The sequence below is a fragment of the Leuciscus leuciscus genome (genome assembly GCF_965113295.1).
Source record: "Leuciscus leuciscus genome assembly, chromosome: 12".
NCBI lineage: Eukaryota > Metazoa > Chordata > Actinopteri > Cypriniformes > Leuciscidae > Leuciscus > Leuciscus leuciscus.
Window position 1 is genome coordinate 15,011,858 of NC_138736.1, and position 9,330 is coordinate 15,021,187.

General features: G+C 35.1%; 1 long non-coding RNA gene across 1 annotated transcript; it reads left to right on the forward strand.

Moving 5' to 3' along the window:
* The first annotated feature begins 6,614 nt into the window (after positions 1-6,614).
* LOC309510387 lies at positions 6,615-7,981 on the forward strand. Its single transcript, XR_014210342.1, has 3 exons — positions 6,615-6,710; positions 7,389-7,472; positions 7,760-7,981. It is a non-coding gene; the product is annotated as an uncharacterized lncRNA (long non-coding RNA).
* The last annotated feature ends 1,349 nt before the right edge of the window (positions 7,982-9,330 follow it).

The window sequence follows — 9,330 nt, forward strand, 5'->3', positions numbered from 1 at the left end:
AAAGTCTGCTTGCCATGGTCCATAATGTTTGAACGAAACAACAACAGCGTGCAAATAGACATTGCGAACTACACAGTTGTCCGCGTCAGTTTGGTTACTATCAGAGGGCTCTGGTTCATAGCTCTGGTTGCCATGGCAGCACGAGCGGAAACCAGAGACAACACGGATATGACGGCATTGACGGCGACAAAACTGAAATAAAGACACGGTCCGTGTCTTCGAATTAAAATATTAATTTCTCTGGATTTAGAAGTTAATTGGAACTGTCGGGATAATGTAAATACACAACTTTAAAAAATATATAACATAGATATAGTGATTTTTTATATTTTTAAATAAAAAAAAATACATAATATGTATTTTTTTTATTTAAAAATATAAAAAATCACTATATCTATGTTATATATTTTTTAAAGTTGTGTATTTACATTATCCCGACAGTTCCAATATTATTGTGCCTTTAAGTGTAATTTTAAGTATATTTCTGAGAAGTACATAAAGTATATTTTTGAGAAGTGTATAAAATGTAGACTTATTTTTAGTTTAAAAGACGTATACTAATAGAACACTTGAATAAACTTATTTTTCATAAGGGTTAGTTAAATTGGGACATTTGAGATCTTTTATAAATGTGCCTTAGAAAAAAAACAAACATTACTGGTGTGCATATGGAGACAAAACAATGGCACTGATATATTTTAATATCAGTGTGCAAGTTGCTTTCAGTTATGGCTCAAACATGCATTTTAGTCTGAGACTATAGGCTTAAGCTTTTTCTGTGAAACTGGCGGAATACTTGTACTTAAAGTTAAGTCCTACTTAATAGGGTCAAAAAAGCTAAGTTCAGCTAATTGCATTTAATATAAATTTAAACTATAATATTTCTGTTTAATTGCGGTTAACATGCAATCTAGTGTCAGTTACATAACATTCAGCTCACACTAAAGAATACTCTTTAAGTATATTATTTCTGCAATAAGTACTTTTTAAAAGCATGCTAAAGTCAACCTTTTTTTTTTTTTTTTTTTTTTTGTGTAGTTCACCCAAAAAGTGAAATTTTGTCATTTCATGTCATTCCACACATGTATGACTTTCTTATGTGGAATATAAAAGAATATATATATATTTTTAAATCTGTTTTTAGTCTATACAAGGAAAGTCTGTGATGTTTTTGTCCATTGTATTGACAAAACCAGTATACAGTATATATATATATATATTTTTATATATATATATATTTTTATATATATATATATATATATATATATATATATATATATATATATATATATATATATGTCTTCTGTTGTGTTCTAAGGTTGAGTAAAAAATTCTTTGAAAGACTGTATAAAACGAATCACACCATGCTATGAGGCTATGTTTTTGCCTTATTTAATCTAATGATAAGGTCAGCTGACTGGAATTTTGTGAACCCTGATTATACATTAATAAGACCTTAAACCATTTCAAAATCTTCCCAATGTTCTCCAGTTACACAGGCAGCTGTGTACACGACTATCACTTGATCATCCCTCCCTGTGCTGCAGTCTGCAGTCTCTCAGGGAATTCAGTGGAAAATGTACATTGAGGTCAAAGTGTCCCAGGTGTTATATTGAAGCACTGCAAGAACTAGCTTATTCAAACAAAGTTGTGTACTAGTTGGGCCACAAATGTTCAACTACCCTAGATGTATCATTCCCTGAATGTTCTGTACTGTTTCTGTCTTGTTTCATTTCACTGTGTGATACAGTGCATTGTGTACAAATAATTTGTACACAATGCACTGTAATTCAGTGAAAGTCCTTTTATGAATCACCTTCCCCTAAATCAGTGTGTATATGTTCCCTCTTGCCCTTCATGCTGCTTAACACTGTATTCCTCCCCCATCTTCAGCTGATGAGAGGTTGCAACACTCACACAAAGGCATCATTCACTGCCCTGCTTACGTAACGCACGCGAAAGCAACTGCATTAATTCTCAGAGGTAAATACAACATTCTCTGAGGTTATGAATATTAGTGTAAACAGTCTCATTCTGAGCCAGAGTTCCAGTTGTGCATCATATAACCCTGCAGAAGTAAATTATTTGGTTCTAGGAAACCGACGTCTGACCTCCGTGCGTCATAGTGCTGCATCACGGCATTGTTAAACAGTGCACTTAATTCTTTAGAGATTACTCTTAATGGCTGGCAGAGGGAGACATCTGTCATCTGGCCAGACAGGTCTTATCCAAGAACTATTTGAGTGCTTCATCTTTTTTTTTTGGTCTACAATTGTCTCATTACAGAAATTTGCGCATCAGGGTCTAAGCAGAGGTATGCACTTTTCCTTGTGACAGAGAGTCAGAGTGCTGCAGGTATTTAGAAAACTAAGCAATTATTGCTGCTCACCATTCTTAATTAAAGGATTTGGATGTTTACTGGTACTCTTTCATGTTAATGACATTAAGCCGGAGATCTGAAACCATTCAGCTGCACACAATTTCAAGATCATTTGTGATTTATAAATTTCACATTTGGAAGTGAGGTGTGTGCAATTTTTTTTTGTGCATACGTTCGTTCGTTTGAATCACACGTACACACATTTGAGAAATGATCATAATATCAAATGTAGGACGGTTTCTATGCAACATTTTAGAAATGAGGACCCAGGTCTAATTTAAATGGATAGTTTACCCAAAAATGAAAATTATCTCATGATTTAGGATTTACTCACCCTGAAGCCATCCTAGGTTTATGACATTCTTCTTTGAGACGAATACAATCGGAGTTATATTAAAAAATGTCCTGGCTCTTCCAAGCTTTATAATGGGAGTCAATGGGTATATTTTTTTTGAAGTCCATCAAAGCGCATCCATCCGTGATAAAAGCACAAGAAACGGCTCTGCGGGGTGTAAGTCGACTTGCATACGGCCGTCTGCCGGAAGCTGGTTATTTTAGTCGATAAAGTTTTAAATATGGATATTTTTCTTACACGAAACGCATCGCTTCACTTCATGAGACCTTTATTAACCCGCCAGAGCAGTTTCGAGCACTTTTATCATGGATGGATGCGCTTGATGGACTTCCAAATAAATATACCCATTGACTCCCATTATAAAGCTTGGAGGAGCCAGGACATTTTTTAATATAACTCCATTGTATTCGTCTGAAAGAACAAAGTCATATACACCTAGGATGGCTTCAGGGTGAGTAAACCATGGGCTAATTTTCATTTTTGGGTAAACTATCCCTTTAAGAATGTCAAGTGAGGTCAAGGATAGCAGGGGGACAAACAAGGTTAAATCCAACTAAAAAAGTGAAATGACCATGTAACTTTTTTTTTTTTTTAATAGTATTTTAATTTGACACCAGACTGATGGCAGAACATACTGGCTGATTCATTTTTGATTAATTTTAAATAAAAATGTATGGTCTGAACTATAAATATAATTTGAGAAAAAAAGAAAAAAATACATGCATGCATGTTTAAAGCCTATTTATTTATTTATTTAAATCAAAAGTCGATGTCCAATCAACGCTAGCTAAACTAAGCAGATGCCAACATATTAAATACTGGCCAATAGGATGGTAAATTACACCTTTGATGTTATGCATTTTATGGTCTGTTTTCACATTCAACTTATTGTATGTTATGTTTTTATGTACAGTTTGCATATCGTTGGGGCTATACACAAATAAATCAGTTTTGATATTAAAGACATGTTTGTTTATTTTGTTTGGGATGCCAATTAATGTCCAAATGTAAAATCTGGATCCTGAAGCAAAACCAATTGAAAACTAATGTATTAAACACATTTTTATAGAGAAGGTCAAAGACTTGATGTCATATATCATATAGACCATCACATTAACTTTGGACCACAATGTTGTGACAAAAACAACTAACACAGACCAAATTTGCCCAAACATTAATTTAGAATGTTATTTTGCTTTTATTCTCCTAAATAATGCCAAGCCTGGCATTTGCTAAAAAAAAAAAAAAAAAAGAAAGAAAGTGATTAAATAAGGACTGAAAAGTGCAAGTCTGTAAGCAACACAGAGGGGTTAGTTGGTCCATCTGCACAAGAGCCCCAATTCATGGCACAACACTGATGTCTGTTTCTTGGCTCAGTGAGTCATCCCATTTTAGCTGTGTTGGCACAGTGCTGCGTGCTCTCGCTGTGTGCATGGCTCTCTGTGTTAGGGCCACATGTGTCAAACTGAAACTCTTCCTCATGTTTCAGATTCAAAATCACTGGATCATTGTGCAGCTGTCATTAACACAAGCAAATGAAGGGTACATTTGCATGCATTTGTAGAATGACTGGACAAACAGCGATAGTCGGTGTGTGCACAGACAGAAGGCACAGATTTCTCCTGGCCACCTGCTCTAGTATTGGCAAAGCTGGGGTTGGCCAGAATATTGACCCAACAGCTTTGGTTTCATGTCTTTATTACTTACATTATTACTTAAGGTTCAGTTAAAAGTGCTCCAGTCAAATCAGCATCATTTAGAACTAAACACATTTGTGATTACTCAACTGTACAGCATATGAAAATGAAAGTATAATGAACTAAGTCAAACTTAAAGTGCAAAGTCATTTTAACAATGGCCCAGGACAATGAAAAGTGTATGCCACATTAATAAATTATCTCAGAGTAACAGGTTTACATATCAGAATTGAAATACATTACTAATATTTAATCCTTAGGTGCTCTCCAGTGCTCCAGTTGATGGCAGTAACACACCAAAAAGCTGGGCCGCTATTGAATTGTCTCCAAAATAATGCCACTGCATAAAATCTTAAAATCAGTCTTTTATTCCCTATTATGACGTATATCCAAGTGAAACAGCTTCTCGAACAAGATAAAATGAAGAGCTGGACTTGATCAGGAACTGATTGGATCATTGTGGTCTGGTATTGCTGTGATCTCACATGAGTGACAGGTTGTTCCGCCCTCACGCCAGTAAACACATCATCAGAGAAGAGATTTCATTGCAAGAGGGAGAGGGGAAATTATTTTGATTAAACATACACACTAAAAAAAAATGGTTCTTCAGCGGTTCTTCAGGGGTTCTTTGCGGTGGTTAAGGTGCTATATAGCACCACTACCATTTAAAGAACCTGTTAAGCCCAGTTTGGTTCTTCAGCGGTTCTTTAGCGGTTCTTTGGGGTGGTTAAGGTGCTATATGGCACCTCTTATGGTTCTACATAGCACCATTTGACAAAGGTAGGTGCTATATGGCACTTAAAGTGGTTCCCCTATGATTACAAGCCAATGAACCACTTTTAGTGCTATTTAGCACCATTTTTGTTTAGAGTGTAAGAGGGTACTTGAATTGAAAAAGAAGTAATAGTAATAATAATGATAATAATGTGCATGGATAAATCATTAATGATAAATACGGCAACATTCCGTAAAAACCTTAAGCCTTATTTTCTTTATGCAAAATATATGTTGATATATATAAATATTTTTATAGATTTGGGGTGAAGTGTGACTTGGACATTTTAGCCAACTTCGTGAGACTGTAGAGGTACTGAGATCACCACTTGCCTTTAGGCTCTTGAGCATGACACTAAACCCCTATCTCCCACAGGGTCTACAGTATTTTTATTCCAGTAAGTGTATAATAATAAGCTTTTGTATAAAAAAAACGTTGTAAGTGCTAAATTACAAATAACTACCACGCAGTGACTGAAATTCTTGTCTTATTTAACAAGTAAAGGTATTGTTTTACTGTGCTTTGAGACGTCAGCATGATTAACAGTATTATGCTGACCTCTAGTGTAAGGATTTTCCATCATTCTATTTTCCTTTTTTTTATGTTTGAAATGTTGTCTCCAGGTACAGTTCTTGCTAAGGATAAAAACATTTAATCGTTTTAAATCGACATCACTGGACACTGCATCAGGTGACAGATTTTTTTGAACATATAGAAATCTTAGCAGAAGCTACTTCAAAAGAAATTATGTAGGCTATAATGCCGTAAGATATTAATGCTACTCAACTGTAACCACGTGGAATAAACTAAAGCTGACAATATGATTAACTGAATTATCTGAATTGTCATTGCAGACTACAAAAGAGGGCCATTGATATTATTCAATATGATCTGATATTATATGGACGGACTGCGTGTGGCCAGATCATCCTTTTATAAAAAACACCTATGTGTAAGCAAAAAAACGATAATTTACTATAATTTGGTAGATTTGTTAATTATTAGTAACTAAAAGTCAAATTAATATGAGTCAGTTTAATAAATAATGTATGAAACCTTTTCAAATCTTCTTTAAATCTCTGATAAAATTAATAAAAATAACATTTATTTATGATAAGAGATTTTAAAAGAATCGCTAGTTCTCCAGTCAAATCAGCATAATGCAAAACTAAACACACTTACGAGAAGATCAACTACTGCTCAACTGTACAGCATATGGACATTAAAGCATAATGAACTTCAAAAAGAAAAGAAAAAAATAGGAAGTCAAACTTACAATGCAAAAGGTTGTAAATATTTAAATTTAAATATGACTATTTTTATCCTTTCTTCGGTGCTCTTCTGTGCTCCAGTTGGTGGCAGTAACGCACCAAAAACCTGTCAGTGAGCCGCTATTAAACCTCAGAAGAAGAAGAGGCGCCTAAATGACGTGATTTCCGAAACTTCTTTCTTTAGCTCGAAGACCATCGTGCGAGCAGTAGCTTCTTTGTCGTCTCTTTTAAGGTGAGGTTTGGATATTAGAACAACATATATAACAACAGATTATTTACTGTTCATCTCAATATATATACATATATATTTAATATGTAAAATATAATGCAGTACAGTAGTTATACTTTATTGTAAAGACTGGTTTTATGCATGTTATGTAACGTTAATAAGTTAACTATTCTTGTCTGCTAGTTACTTTAACATGTAACATTATAGCCTAGATTGTAGTAACAGTTTTTTCTTCTTAACTTTAACTGTGATTTTGACATTTTTAAAACACGTGGTCACAGGGGTCCACTTGTGGATACGAGTTCAGATGTTTTTATTATTAGTTAAGTCTTATTTAAACATTTGTGTAAACTTTTATGCGATTAGATATACATTTTTTAAACATAGTTTATAGCAATTTAGGTTGGTAATTAATGTGAAGCAAAAAGCGCTAACTAAGATGTAAATGGTGGTGCGTTGTAGTGCAGGCTGATCAGCGAGGTTGAGTCTGAAGTGGCTCTTTCCTTTCCTGTATGTCTGCTAGATGGACATGGGGTGGTTTGAGGCCGTGTTGTTTACCCCCTACAGCATGGTTATAGAAACCCCAGACAATCTATGTTTCAACATGTGCTCGAGGGTCTCAATATCTGCCTATCAAGTTTTTTTTTTGTGAAATTTACTGAAATAGTCTTTCTCTTGCAGCATAATGCCATTTTCTTGAAGTCTTCATAGTACATTAATTTGCCATCTAAGAGATGTTTCTATCACAGCTGCTGCAAGAAGGAAGTAAGTCTGGTCAACACACAATTCACACATTAAAATGCAACTGTTTTAGTTAAAATCAGTATGTTCTCTGTAAAAGAGAAGAGTCATTGCAGGCTCTCCAGCGAGGTTGAGTCATTGTGACTCTTGCCTTTCCTGTGATGTCTGCTAGAGAAATTTGAGGTGGTTTGAGGCCTGCTGTGTTGCCCTTCCCAGCATGGTTATATAATCTTCAAACATTTAAACTAGTTGTCTAATCTTATGGTGAGAAATAATCTTGCTTCATGTAAATATTCTTATTTCTTTTACAGGGAGAAGCCGCTACTTTGCTGAGGTGTTGATCACGAAATGTTCATTTTGAGTAAGGCAAGATCTAATGACCGTAGTGAATATTGCATACTGGATTGCCATTTAGCATTTTTAATTTGTTGTTTCAAATATTGAGGAATGTTATATTCCAAAGGATTTGATATATGAAAACTGTTTTGGATGAAAATATTCAGCTAAATAAAGAGGATTTTCTTTGAAAGCAACCATTGTTTCTGTGTTTTTTGTGTTTGGTTGAATGAAAAGAATAGTCAGATCTTGTTTGCCATGTATAACTATTCGACTGTATAATATTCCAGCTTATTACGTGGCTGTTTGCCACAAGTAAATAATTGGAAGTTAAATATTAATTGGTGTTGTGATTAACTTGCTTGTAATCAACTCAAAGCTTCTGCAAATTAAAGCAGTTCTTAGTAAATTACTTGTGGTTAGTGTAACTTAACTCTATCAACTATCAACCCACTTTGTAGTGTTCAAAAATATAGATTTTTCGATTCTGAAATGGTTCCAATACTCATTTCCCGCAGTATCTATCCACTGGGTCCTGCTGTGCTTTCTGTCTCTGACAGCGTTGACAGACACACACCAACTCGCACGTCTTATTCGCTCTGGTGTTACAGGGCCTGAAATTTGGCATAACTTTCTCATTCCCTAAGGTTTCGTGCTCTCACCCAAAGCGCGCGCTTAAAGCTGCCTCTCAAACGGCTTGCGATTTGCGAGTACCATATTGAGCTTTTGTTTTAAATGGTCAAATGCACACAAATTTGTTAATGCCTGCGTTGGCGAGTATTCACATAAACTTGTCTTCATGCTGATGGATCTAATGTTTATGGATGAGTGAATACATTGTTTTTTAACATGACTGTGGAAGCAGGGTGTGATTGCTAATGAGAGAAATAACTGAATAAAGGAATAATGACATTTATTCCGCTGAACTAACTTACCCGCAAGTGCTGAATTACTACTCGCACAGGTCAGTTTATTTGACGAATTAAACTTGTGAGGTAATGCAGCGCTGTTTCACTTGGTCTACACTATCACACTAAACTGCATTTGAGTGTTGAAAGTTATGTTATTCTATGTGTTAGTTTGTTGGCTGTATGAGACAAGCAGTAAGCTAGATCAACATTAGAATAACAACTGATCATATTCTAGCATTTCATCATGTTGAGTTATGTACATTTGCTCACCTGTCTAATAAAGTACATGCAAGAGTGACGTCTCTGTCAAGTCGACGTGGAGGTCTCGGCATCTCGAAAACTCCACGGCCATATTGATCCTCGTTTTATTTCTCCTTTTGTCCCAAAGTCTGCTTACCATGATCCATAATGTTTGAACGAAACAGTAGACATAACGCAGTTGTCCACATCTGTCGCCATGGTTACTATGGCAGTACAAGAGGAAACCAGGGACATCGCGGATATTACGTCATTGACAGGCGACAATGACTAGGGACAAGCCATTATTTAAAATTGGAATTTCTCTGAAATTCAAAAATCTTTGGGGATAAGTACACAACTGCAGGAAGGAAATATATCACTGTGCAAGTGATTTT